The 12,922-nt window shown below is 41.1% G+C and overlaps 1 long non-coding RNA gene across 1 annotated transcript in view; it reads right to left on the bottom strand.

Moving 5' to 3' along the window:
* LOC127293739 (uncharacterized) overlaps positions 1 to 12,717 on the bottom strand; it is a 49,417-nt gene extending 36,700 nt beyond the window's left edge. Inside the window, exon 1 of the long non-coding RNA XR_007846082.2 lies at positions 12,678 to 12,717. This is a non-coding gene — a long non-coding RNA (uncharacterized lncRNA). The remainder of the gene's footprint in view (positions 1 to 12,677) is intronic.
* Between the last annotated feature and the right edge of the window lie 205 nt (positions 12,718 to 12,922).

Raw genomic sequence — 12,922 nt, 5'->3', positions numbered from 1 at the left:
TGCACTTTATGGGCACATTATCACAAACTGTGCCATAACATTGGTCGTTCGGCCTAAAAGCCATGAAACATCAAACATCATAGCTCATTTCTAAGAAGGTTTTTTGAGATATTTGCAATATTACAAGTTTGATATTTTTCCTTTCAACTGTGTCACATAATATGACACCACGTGAAGGTTTTCATTGTTTTGATCGTTTTTGAATTTCTTATGCCCGCTTCAAACTGTGATCAAAACGGCGGGCATGAAGATTCTTAGCTTACGGATGAGCCTCGCTAAAATTGCAATAGATCTCTGATGAAATAGCACATTGTGAACCTAAAAATTATTTTTCGGAAAAAATCACGAGCATTAGATCATGTACATGTAGTTCAAATCTGACCGACTTCCTTCTGACTTGGCTGGAATTTGTCTTTTTCACGAGGGGTGGATGGAAATGTTTCAGATACCCTAGTTAGGACATCGTGTATTTAAGGTGGTCTAGTATTTTTGAAAAATGGGATGGTACTATTGTGAAACTTTTATTTGGTGGTTGCTTCACCAAACACTCCGTTTTTGTGACACAGAAAATGGAAAATAGTTTTTGGTGCGGCGAAAATGAAAGCTTCCTCGTGCAACATTGTTCATCATCCCAAGATGCACATGTGTGCATGATTTGGGCACATTATCACAAACTATGCGTCGTTAGGTGTGAAAGCCATGAAACACCGCACATGATAGCTCATTTTGAAAAGGTTTTTTGAGATATTTGCAATATTCCAAGTTTGATATTTTGCCAAGATAGATCTTAGTTTGCTGAAATTTTTGATATATTATTTGTAATTTTCTAAATTATAATAATTTACTTATGATTTTTCTAAAATTAATGTTGTAAATAGAAAATAGCTATACCGACGGCTTTTCCTTTGGCACAGACCTAACATTGTTACCTAGCCGTCACGGCGGAGAGGTTGTGCCGACGATGAAAACTATACCGACGGTTACTGTCGGCAAAGGCCTTCACGTGTCGACAGCTTGCCTGCTGGTCTGGCCGGAACGGCCCCTGTGCCGACAGCCCCGATATTTAGCCGTCAGCACAGTGGATGGCCATCGGCACTTTATCCGTTTCCTGTAGTGTATGACAATTGATCTGCTAGAGTAGATAGTGCAGATTTTAGAAAAACTGTTTACGCTGCTTTTTAACACAGATAAGCAAACGAGTTCATCATCTTTACTACTATTATAAATTGAAACAGGTCGCTAACTGAGCTACCTGTTCGGCAGTTTTAGCCATGTTCTGGCTTAACGAAAACGGGAAAAAAACACGTGGTTCGATCTATCGGCTCCTCACGTATTAGCCAACACATTAGCCAGCACATTACACATGCATGGAACTAGCGCACTTTGCATTGAAGCACTCAGCACATGCATCGAAGTAGCGTTTTGTACTGGGCATCTCGTATCAATCGGCCACTTCTGTATGTGCGCTGTCTCGCCAGAATGATCACAGCCGCGGGCGGACGTGTGTGTTCCTGCTATTTTCTACGTGCACATCAGGTGGAATGATTAGTTACGGTGATAGCTAGCTTTGTAAATGCACGTCTAGCTGAAGGCCATACATGTTCGTCGTCGTTTGTTCATGTGACAAGAGAAAATATCATAAGTATCTCACAGGAAGGGGAAGGAAATAACGGCTAGCGAGGTGAACTAGTATTAAATCCCGACACTTATTATTGTTCGGAGGGAGTAGAATTTTTTTTTGTCAAATACGATGAACCGTGTGCTTACATGTTAATTAGGATTAACAGTTTGAATGAACTAGATTATGAGAAATATTCATAAATTAGATAAATCCAATTGATTATCTGATGTCAGGGATTTATTAGGATTTATTATAGAGAAAAGTCTGTAACAAGTTGCAACGGGTGCATGATCGACAATGCAGGTTGAAGCGCGAGTAAGACGTAGTGGACACACAAAGTGACATGCTTGAAACAGTTAATGAATACATCTTTTTTTGTATTTTCAGTAGCAACGCACGGGTATTTCTATTTAGCTAGTATATATATCAGCACACAAATCGAGTTGATATATTTAACATATGTGGTTCGAAACTAGATCAACTAGCTACTCCGGAACCCTAAACCTAACTAATAAGGCCACCAGGTACTTCACATGGGCCATGTAGGAGGTGGCGACATCGATGATCTAACTCCTTTTCGTCATCGTAGTCCAAGACGAGGAGAAGCTGGTGGTACTCATCAGAATCCTCTGCCTCGTGAGCGTCGATCTCCTAGGAATGGCCCAGGCCCTCCTCCAACCGCTCCCGACCTAGGTCATCCACCTTGCGAAGCCAGTTTGCACGGTTCACCTTGCCGATCATGATGGTGACATACGAGGTGCAGAGGGCTGCCGCAAAGATCCCCTGTCCTGCTCGGCTACGACGAGTGCTCGCCCCACCCCACGCGAGCCGGAGAAGGAGGCTGCCAGTGATACGCGTACATCACGCGTCAGTTAGGAACCCCAAGAGGAAGGTGTGATGCGTACAACAGCAAGTTTTCCCTCAGTAAGAAACCAAGGTTTATCGAACCAGTAGGAGCCAAGAAGCACGTTGAAGGTTGATGGCGGCGGAGTGTAGTGCGGCGCAACACCAGGGATTCCGGCGCCAACGTGGAACCTGCACAACACAACCAAAATACTTTGCCCCAACGTGGCAGTGAGGTTGTCAATCTCACCGGCTTGCTGTAACAAAGGATTAGATGTATAGTGTGGAAGATGATGTTTGCAGAGAACAGTAGAACAAGTATTGCAGTAGATTGTATTCGATGTAAAGAATGGACCGGGGTCCACAGTTCACTAGTGGTGTCTCTCCGATAAGAAATAACATGTTGGGTGAACAAATTACAGTTGGGCAATTGACAAATAAAGATGGCATGACAATGCACATACATATTATGATGAGTAGTGTGAGATTTAATTGGGCATTACGACAAAGTACATAGACCGCTATCCAGCATGCATCTATGCCTAAAGTCCACCTTCGGGTTAGCATCCGCACCCCTTCCAGTATTAAGTTGCAAACAACAGACAATTGCATTAAGTATGGTGCGTAATGTAATCACCACAAATATCCTTAGACAAAGCATTGATGTTTTATCCCTAGTGGCAACAGCACATCCACAACCTTAGAACTTTCTGTCACTATCCCAGATTTAATGGAGGCATGAACCCACTATCGAGCATAAATACTCCCCCTTGGAGTTACAAGTAACGACTTGGCCAAAGCCTCTACTAGCAACGGAGAGCATGAAAGATCATAAACAACACATAGATGATAGATTGATAATCAACATAACATAGTATACCATATTCATCGGATCCCAACAAACGCAACATGTAGCATTACAAATAGATGATCTTGATCATGTTAGGCAGCTCACAAGATCCGACAATGATAGCACAATGAGGAGAAGACAACCATCTAGCTACTGCTATGGACCCATAGTCCAGGGGTGAACTACTCACACATCACTCCGGAGGCGATCATGGCGATGAAGAGTCCTCTGAGAGATGATTTCCCTCTCTGGCAGGGTGCCGGAGGCAATCTCCTGAATCCCCCGAGATGGGATTGGCGGCGGCGGCGTCTCTGGAAGGTTTTCCGTATCGTGGCTCTCAGTACTGGGGTATTCGCGACGAAGGCTTTAAGTAGGCGGAAGGGCAGAGTCGGGGGGCTGACGTGGGCCCCACACGCTAGGGCGGCGCGGGCCCTAGCCTGGCCGCGCGGCCCTAGTGTGGCGGCGGCTCGTCGCCCACTTCGTATCCCCCTCGGTCTTCTGGAAGCTTCGTGGAAAAATAAGACCCTGGGCATTGATTTCGTCCAATTCCGAGAATATTTCTTTTGTAGGATTTCTGAAACCAAAAATAGCAGAAAACAACAACTGGCTCTTCGGCATCTTGTCAATAGGTTAGTGCCGGAAAATGCATAAATATGACATAAAGTGTGTATAAAACATGTGCGTATCATCAATAAAGTAGCATGGAACATAAGAAATTATAGATACGTTTGAGACGTATCAAGCATCCCCAAGCTTAGTTCCTGCTCGTCCTCGAGTAGGTAAACGATAATATAAATAATTTCTGAAGTGACATGCTATCATAATCTTGATCAATACTATTGTAAGCATATGTAATGAATGCAGCGATCCAAAGCAATGGTAAAGATAATGGTTAAACAACTGAACCATATAGCAAAGACTTTTCATGAATAGTACTTGCGAGACAAGCATCAATAAGTCTTGCATAAGAGTTAACTCATAAAGCAATAGATTCAAAGTAAAGGCATTGAAGTAACACAAAGGAAGATTTAAGTTTCAGCGGTTGCTTTCAACTTGTAACATGTATATCTCATGGATAGTTGTCAACATAAAGTAATACGATGAATGCAAATATGCAAACATGTAAGAATCAATGCATAGTTCACACAGGTGTTTGCTTCTAAGATAGAAAGAAGTGGGTAAACTGACTCAACATAAAAGTAAAAGAATGGCCCTTCGCAGAGGGAAGCATGGATTGCTATATTTGTGCTAGAGCTTTTATTTTGAAAACATAGAGAGAGAATAAAAGTAAAGTTTTAAGAGGTGTTTGTTGTTGTCAATGAATGGTAGTGGGCACTCTAACCCCCTTGCCAGGCAGACTTTCAAAGAGCGGCTCCCATGAAATTTTTTATTTTTGGGTGACACTCCTTCCAACCTTTGCTTTCACAAACCATGGCTAACCGAATCCTCAGGTGCCTGCCAACAATCTCATACCATGAAGGAGTATCTTTTTATTTTAGTTTTATTTAGATGACACTCCTCCCCACCTTTGCTTTCTCAAGCCATGGCTAACCGAATCCTCGGGTGCCGTCCAACAATCACATACCATGGAGGAGTGTCTATTTGTAAAATTATGAAAGTTAATTAATTGGGGTTGGGAACCCCATTGCCAGCTCTTTTTGCAAAATTATTGGATAAGCGGATGAAGCCACTAGTCAATTGGTGAAAGTTGCCCAACAAGATTGAAATATAAACACCACATACTTCCTCATGAGCCATAAAACATTGACACAAATAAGAGGTAATAACTTTTGAATTGTTTAAAGGTAGCACTCAAGCAATTTACTTTGGAATGACAGAAAATGCCATGTAGTAGGTAGGTATGGTGGACACAAATGGCATAGTTTTTGGTTCAAGGATTTGGATGCATGAGAAGTATTCCCTCTCAATGCAAGGCTTAGGCTAGCAAGGTTGTTTGAAGCAAACACAAGTATGAACCGGTACAGCAAAACTTACATAAGAACGTATTGCAAGCATTATAAGACTCTACATTGTCCTCCTTGTTGCTCAAACCCTTACCAGAAAATATCTAGACCTTAGGGAGACCAATCATGCAAACCAAATTTTAGCAAGCTCTATGTATTTCTTCACTAATAGGTGCAAAGTATATGATGCAAGAGCTTAAACATGATCTATATGAGCACAACAATTGCCAAGTATCACATTATTCAAGATATTATACCAATTACCACATGTAGCATTTTCTGTTTCCAACCATATAACAATTAACGAAGCAGTTTCAACCTTCGCCATGAACATTAAGAATAAAGCTAAGAACATATGTGTTCATATGCAACAGCGGAGCATGTCTCTCTCCCACACAATGAATGCTAGGATCCAATTTTATTCAAACAAACAAAAACAAAAACAAACAGACGCTCCAAGTAAAGCACATAAGATGTGACGGAATAAAAATATAGTTTCACTAGAGGAACCTGATAATGTTGTCGATGAAGAAGGGCATGCCCAAGGCATCCCCAAGCTTAGATGCTTGAGTCTTCTTGAAATATGCAGGGATGATCACGGGGGCATCCCCAAGCTTAGAGCTTTCACTCTCCTTGATCATATTGTATCATCCTCCTCTCTTGATCCTTGAAAACTTCCTCCACACCAAACTCGAAACAAACTCATTAGAGGGTTAGTGCATAATCCAAAATTCACATGTTCAGAGGTGACATAATCATTCTTAACACTTCTGGATATTGCACAAAGCTACTGAAAGTTAATGGAATAAAGAAATCCATCAAACATAGCAAAACAGGCAATGCGAAATAAAAGGCAGAATCTGTCAAAACAGAACAGTCCGTAAAGACGAATTTTTCTGGGGCACTAGACTTGCTCAGATGAAAATGCTCAAATTGAATGAAAGTTGCGTGCATATCTGAGGATTACTCACGTAAATTGGAAGATTTTTCTGAGTTACCTACAGAGAATACTACTCAAATTCGTGACAGCAAGAAATCTGTTTCTGCGCAGTAATCCAAGTCTAGTATGAACCTTACTATCAAAGACTTTACTTGGCACAACAATGCAATAAAATAAAGATAAGGAGAGGTTGCTACAGTAGTAACAACTTCCAAGACTCAAATATAAAACAAAAGTGCAGAAGTAAAATCATGGGTTGTCTCCCATAAGCGCTTTTCTTTAACGCCTTTCAGCTAGGCGCAGAAAGTGTGTATCAAGTGTTATCAAGAGATGAAGCATCAACATCAGGGGTTGGAGTCTTCTCAACTATGCATTGTATCTTTTCTATGTAAGTTTCAGAGGCTCCTTCTTCATTACTCTTAGGCTTGCTACTCTCATCAAACAAATTTTCAGGAACAATCCAATCAAAATTCTTTTCTAGTGCTTCGCACATCCCTAAGAGCTTGCAAGGTATTGATGTTTTATTATTCCCCTCATAATTAACTTTATTAGTGTACTTTTGTCTATCTTTTTCCATCTTTTCAAGGGTGCTAGCAAAGTTGGTATAAGAGCCAAGCATATTATATTTAGTAAAGACTTTTCTAGCTTTTCTTGCTACATCACCAAATTCTTTAAGAAGGGTTTATAAGACAAAATCTTTCTTTTCTCCTTCTTCCATATCACCTAGTGTAAGAAACATATGTTGTATTACGGGATTGAGATTAACAAATCTAGCTTCTAACATGTGTACTAAAGAAGCAGCAGCAATTTCATAAGTAGGAGCAAGTTCTACCAAGTGTCTATCTTCAAAATCTTCAACCGTACTAATATGAGTGAAAAAATCTTCTATATTATCTTTTCCAATGATAGACCCTCTTCCTACCGGTACATCCTTAAGAGTAAACTTAGGAGGAAACATGATGAAATAAGTAAAGTAAATAGAAGTAACTAATTTTTTTGTGTTTTTAATATGGAGAACGCAAACAAGATAGTAAATAAAGTAAAACAAGTAACTAATTTATTTTTGTATTTTGATATAATGCAGCAAACAAAGCAGTAAATAAAATAAAGCAAGACAAAAACAAAGTAAAGAAATTGGAAGTGGAGACTCCCCTTGCAGCGTGTCTTGATCTCCCCGGCAACGGTGCCAGAAAAAGAGCTTGATACGCGTACAACACGCGTACGTTGGGAACCCCAAGAGGAAGGTGTGATGCGTACAGCAGCAAGTTTTCCCTTAGTAAGAAACCAAGGTTTATCGAACCAGTAGGAGCCAAGAAGCACGTTGAAGGTTGATGGCGGCGGAGTGTAGTGCGGCGCAACACCAGGGATTCCGGCGCCAACTTGGAACCTGCACAACACAACCAAAATACTTTGCCCCAACGTGACAGTGAGGTTGTCAATCTCACCGGCTTGCTGTAACAAAGGATTATATGTATAGTGTGGAAGATGATGTTTGCAGAGAACAGTAGAACAAGTATTGCAGTAGATTGTATTCGATGTAAAGAATGGACCAAGGTCCACAGTTCACTAGTGGTGTCTCTCCGATAAGAAATAGCATGTTGGGTGAACAAATTACAGTTGGGCAATTGACAAATAAAGATGGCATGATAATGCACATACATATTATGATGAGTAGTGTGAGATTTAATTGGGCATTACGACAAAGTACATAGACCGCTATCCAGCATGCATCTATGCCTAAAAAGTCCACCTTCGGGTTAGCATCCGCACCCCTTCCAGTATTAAGTTGCAAACAACAGACAATTGCATTAAGTATGGTGCGTAATGTAATCAACACAAATATCCTTAGACAAAGCATTGATGTTTTATCCCTAGTGGCAACAGCACATCCACAACCTTAGAACTTTCTGTCACTATCCCAGATTTAATGGAGGCATGAACCCACTATCGAGCATAAATACTCCCCCTTGGAGTTACAAGTAACGACTTGGCCAGAGCCTCTACTAGCAACGGAGAGCATGAAAGATCATAAACAACACATAGATGATAGATTGATAATCAACATAACATAGTATACCATATTCATCGGATCCCAACAAACGCAACATGTAGCATTATAAATAGATGATCTTGATCATGTTAGGCAGCTCACAAGATCCGACAATGATAGCACAATGAGGAGAAGACAACCATCTAGCTACTGCTATGGACCCATAGTCTAGGGGTGAACTACTCACACATCACTCCGGAGGCGATCATGGCGATGAAGAGTCCTCCGGGAGATGATTCCCCTCTCCGGCAGGGTGTCGGAGGCGATCTCCTGAATCCCCCGAGATAGGATTGGCGGCGGCGTCTCTGGAAGGTTTTCCGTATCGTGGCTCTCGGTACTGGGGTATTCGCGACGAAGACTTTAAGTAGGCGGAAGGGCAGAGTCGGGGGGCTGACGTGGGCCCCACACGCTAGGGCAGCACGGGCCCCACACGCTAGGGCGGCGCGGGCCCTAGCCTGGCCGCGCGGCCCTAGTGTGGCGGCGCCTCGTCGCCCCACTTCGTATCCCCCTCGGTCTTCTGGAAGCTTCGTGGAAAAATAAGACCCTGGGCGTTGATTTCGTCCAATTCCGAGATATTTCCTTTGTAGGATTTCTGAAACCAAAAACAGCAGAAAACAACAACTGGCTCTTCGGCATCTTGTCAATAGGTTAGTGCCGGAAAATACATAAATATGACATAAAGTGTGTATAAAACATGTGAGTATCATCAATAAAGTAGCATGGAACATAAGAAATTATAGATACGTTTGAGACGTATCAGCCAGCTATAGCATGTGCGGCGACCCACGAGCTTCCTACGTATGCATCGCTCACATGACAAGGCATTTGGCGGTCCGCCAGCTCCATCACCCCGCGCCATGCTACTATGGAGGCCTACGAGCAACACCGTACGCACATGCCGTGGCGGAGGCCACTTACATGTGGCGCGGCTCGGATGTGGGCACTCTATTCAACAATGAAGAGGATGAAGCTCCTCAGACACGGGTTAGATGAGTTCATCGGCCACATTTTGGCTAGCAGAGTGGCACGAGAAAGTGGGGAATAGGGAAAGGGGTAGATTTGAGAATATGAAAAATGGTACTCCCTCCATCTCAGATTAACAGGCACGCACGTAGTTTATGAAAAGTTTGACCATTAATTTGGTCAATAAAATATAAATTATATGTCTGCAAAATTTATACCATTAGATTCGTATTCAAAAAAGGTTTCAAATGATATATATTTTTAAATATATTTCATATTTTATATTTTATTGACCAAACTAATGGTCAAAGCAGTTTTTTGAATTACGTGTGTGCCTGTTAAACCGAGACGGAGGAAGATCTAGAGGCCGGTGAGCCGGATCCGGTGGCTGAGTGGCGGGGGTAGTTGGAAAGATGCTAGAGGAGGTGTGCGGTGGCGGAGAACCCTCGGTACGAAATTTGACATTGGATCAACGACCATGGTCGACATCTCTTGTGGTTGTGACTATCGCATGATGGTCATGAAGTTCCTGATTGTCTAGTTCCATGGTCCCATGCTATTGTAGTTAATTCTGTGGTTGTGTTATGTGCATAGATTATTATATAGGTGGTAAACTGTGACAAATTTTTGCTATGACTCATGGTAGTTGGTTATAGTAGTCCCAAATGTGTATAAGACCTCATTTGAACTCTTTTTAGGGGAATCTGTTAGCTTTATTAATTAGGTAATAATGCTTTTACAATCATTGTAATCAGAGCAAACACGTAGGTCAGCACCGACTTGCGTAACACTCCACATGACTCGCGCTTTCCCAATTACGTCAAATTATGTTCTACATTATTACACCCACCGCCAACTTTATGAAATTACGAAAATTACTAGTAGAAATGTATGAATGAACTCTCAAAAGCTTTTGGGTCTCCCTATAGATGCACTGGTAGGACTCTATCGAGTGTGGCTCAGATATCAAGTTGTGGGATGATAGGTGTCACGGAAATGCTACTCTCGAAGACCATACCCAAGATATTTATCATATTGCCTGCCAATGAAGGATTGCTTTTCACGATTCCAGGACAATCTCACTAGAGGATCGGTGGTAAGTTTATTTGTTCGTCAAGAAACCCATAAATTGCCTATGGTTTATATCTTCAAAAGAAATTGTAAATGACCCCCTAGCTATTTTTATCAAGCTATCAACGATGTAACTATTGTGGGAATTGCTGCAAGTTCAAAATTCTCCTTAACATGTCCTGCATGTTGGGCACACTCCTAAGTGAGAACTCGGCAAGAACAGTTGTAGTGCAACAAGATCTTAGGTGCTAGTATTTTATTTCTATTTAAGGGAAGCAACAGGGACCGGTGTATTCTGCTAATGTCCAAATGTATCAATCCTATATTTGTTAATAATAATAGAAGGAAACACGTGGTCGATCTGCTTAGTTGCATCGTCTTAATTATCTTACCGATCGAGCTGATTTTATTTTTACTAGGCAAAATATATGTGTGGTGCTACTGTCAGACACATTTAGACACAAACGTACCGATGCTAAATTGTCTTAGTATTAAAATTGCATAAAACAAATCAAGAAGTTAAGAAGGCGAACAGCAGCAACAAACCGCTATACTCATGTATTTTCACCATATCTTGTTATAAACAGTTCCATGCTACTGCAAATAGTTTTGTTAGTATTACCGAGACTTCACCTATAATGTGAAAGAAATATGCTTCAAGTAAGAATAAATTTATGAATGCATTGCAGTTAGGAAAGTATAATTTAGAAGAGATATCATTAGTTCTAGGCTTGCATCTTGGAATGTGTTGCTACAACGTCTCGCTTTAGTCCAGTTGACCCATGGAGTTGATGAGTTTCGACGAAATTTGCATGAGAATGGTAAATTCTCGTTGAATTCTAAGTACAAAGCTTTAATATAGCCAGATATGCCGGTAGATAATAACAAAAAAACTGAAAGATGAAGATTCTGCTAAAATATTTTAAAAACATTTCGTGGTATCTTCATTGAGGAGTAATCCTCACTAATGACAACCTTGCAAAACGCAATTAGCATGGAAGTAAAAAAAAATGCGTCTTTTGTCATTAGGATGAGACCATGGAAACACTTATTCTTACGGTGCAAATTTGCTAGATCTATATGGTCTGTTATCTGATAGGTTCTACCTTATACCAACAACATTGCAAATATATTCGGTAATTGGCTTAATGACGTGGATCATAGGTTTAATCTACTTATATTAGGGTGGAACCATTTTCCGTTATTTGTTCGCTATGGCTATGTATAGACGAAAAGATTTTTAATGATAAAAGTTTTTCTCTTATGCAGGTAATCTACCGGGTTGTCTCTACATACTACATCATGTCGAGCATCGTAACATGTTTATGGAGGTATCTACATGGTTGAAAGACACGGTGATAGATATTTTTATTCAGTATGGATGACAGTGTAATCTACGAATTGGTACGCTATCACGATAGACGCCTTTGTAGTTTCTGAGATAATTATTTGTATTGTGTCTTTTTCCTATAGTTCGTTTGGATTTGGAGGGCTGTATGCATCTTGCCCTAAGGTTTTGATCAAACTCTCGTATACGCACACATCAACGTGCGCTGGATTGCGGGGTCCAAACTGTTTTTTTTTGCGGGGTCCAAACTGTTGACAATAACAATATCCTCACAGGCACATGAAGATATGGCTGCGATGCGAAGCGTGCGCACGCACGGCTTTGAATCATGCCCAGTTTGAGTGCCTATAAATACAAGCCAAGACATCTTCATCCACACACACACCCTACGTATTGAAAGAAGGCAGGTGCTTAAAGACGATGAATCACATATAGAAACATCGAGCTGGTGGTAAGTACAATCTCATTCCTCCATCTCTGCTCTTTTTGGAAATTCTTGTCATTTTATTGTTCTTCGGTTTAGCATATCTCATAATTTCATATTGTTCTCTTTTTATGCTATGAGATTATTAAGTTACAAATTCCTACAAATTAAAACTACAAGCCTCATAATAAGGTACAGAACAGCTGCTGGGTCAACTTCAAGCCTGTGGCTAAAACAGGATCAGCATGGTCAACTGTTAATAACAGACAAGCAATTCACCGATATTGACCATAAAGCTCTACTACTTACAGGTGTTTTCCAAGTTCCATTTCCAACATGAGCAAGTCATGCGACGCTCCCAAGATGGAATGGCCTGAGCTAGTCGGGCGTACGATCAAGGAGGCGGAGCAAAAGATCAAAGCAGATCGACCAGACCTCAACGTCCAAGTTGTTGCGGTGGGATCAATAGTGACGCATTCTATCGATGAGAGCCGTGTGCGCATCTGGGTCGACACGGTGGCGAAAATTCCCAAGATTGGCTAATTTTATTGGCCAAAGGCAATAAAGGCCCATGCAAGTCTCCATATTATTCAGTTAATCGACCTAGTAAATAAGCATGGGTGTTTCTCGAAATAAAATATGTGGATATCCTATGTTATGTTGTTTTATTGTAAGTATCAGCGAGGCTTTGAGCATAAATAATTTTTTTTTTTAAACAGAAGGCTCGAAAGCCCAGCTTTGAATTAACAAAGCCATCAACCGGCCAGGAGTTACAACAGGACACCACACCACGCACACCACGGCAAGAAAGATACAAGGGTACACACAGAACGAATTACAACACTGCA

Source organism: Lolium perenne, chromosome 1, assembly GCF_019359855.2.
Source record: "Lolium perenne isolate Kyuss_39 chromosome 1, Kyuss_2.0, whole genome shotgun sequence".
Taxonomy (NCBI): domain Eukaryota; kingdom Viridiplantae; phylum Streptophyta; class Magnoliopsida; order Poales; family Poaceae; genus Lolium; species Lolium perenne.
Note: the sequence above shows the minus strand (reverse complement) of the source record. Positions and strands in the feature narration are given on the sequence as shown.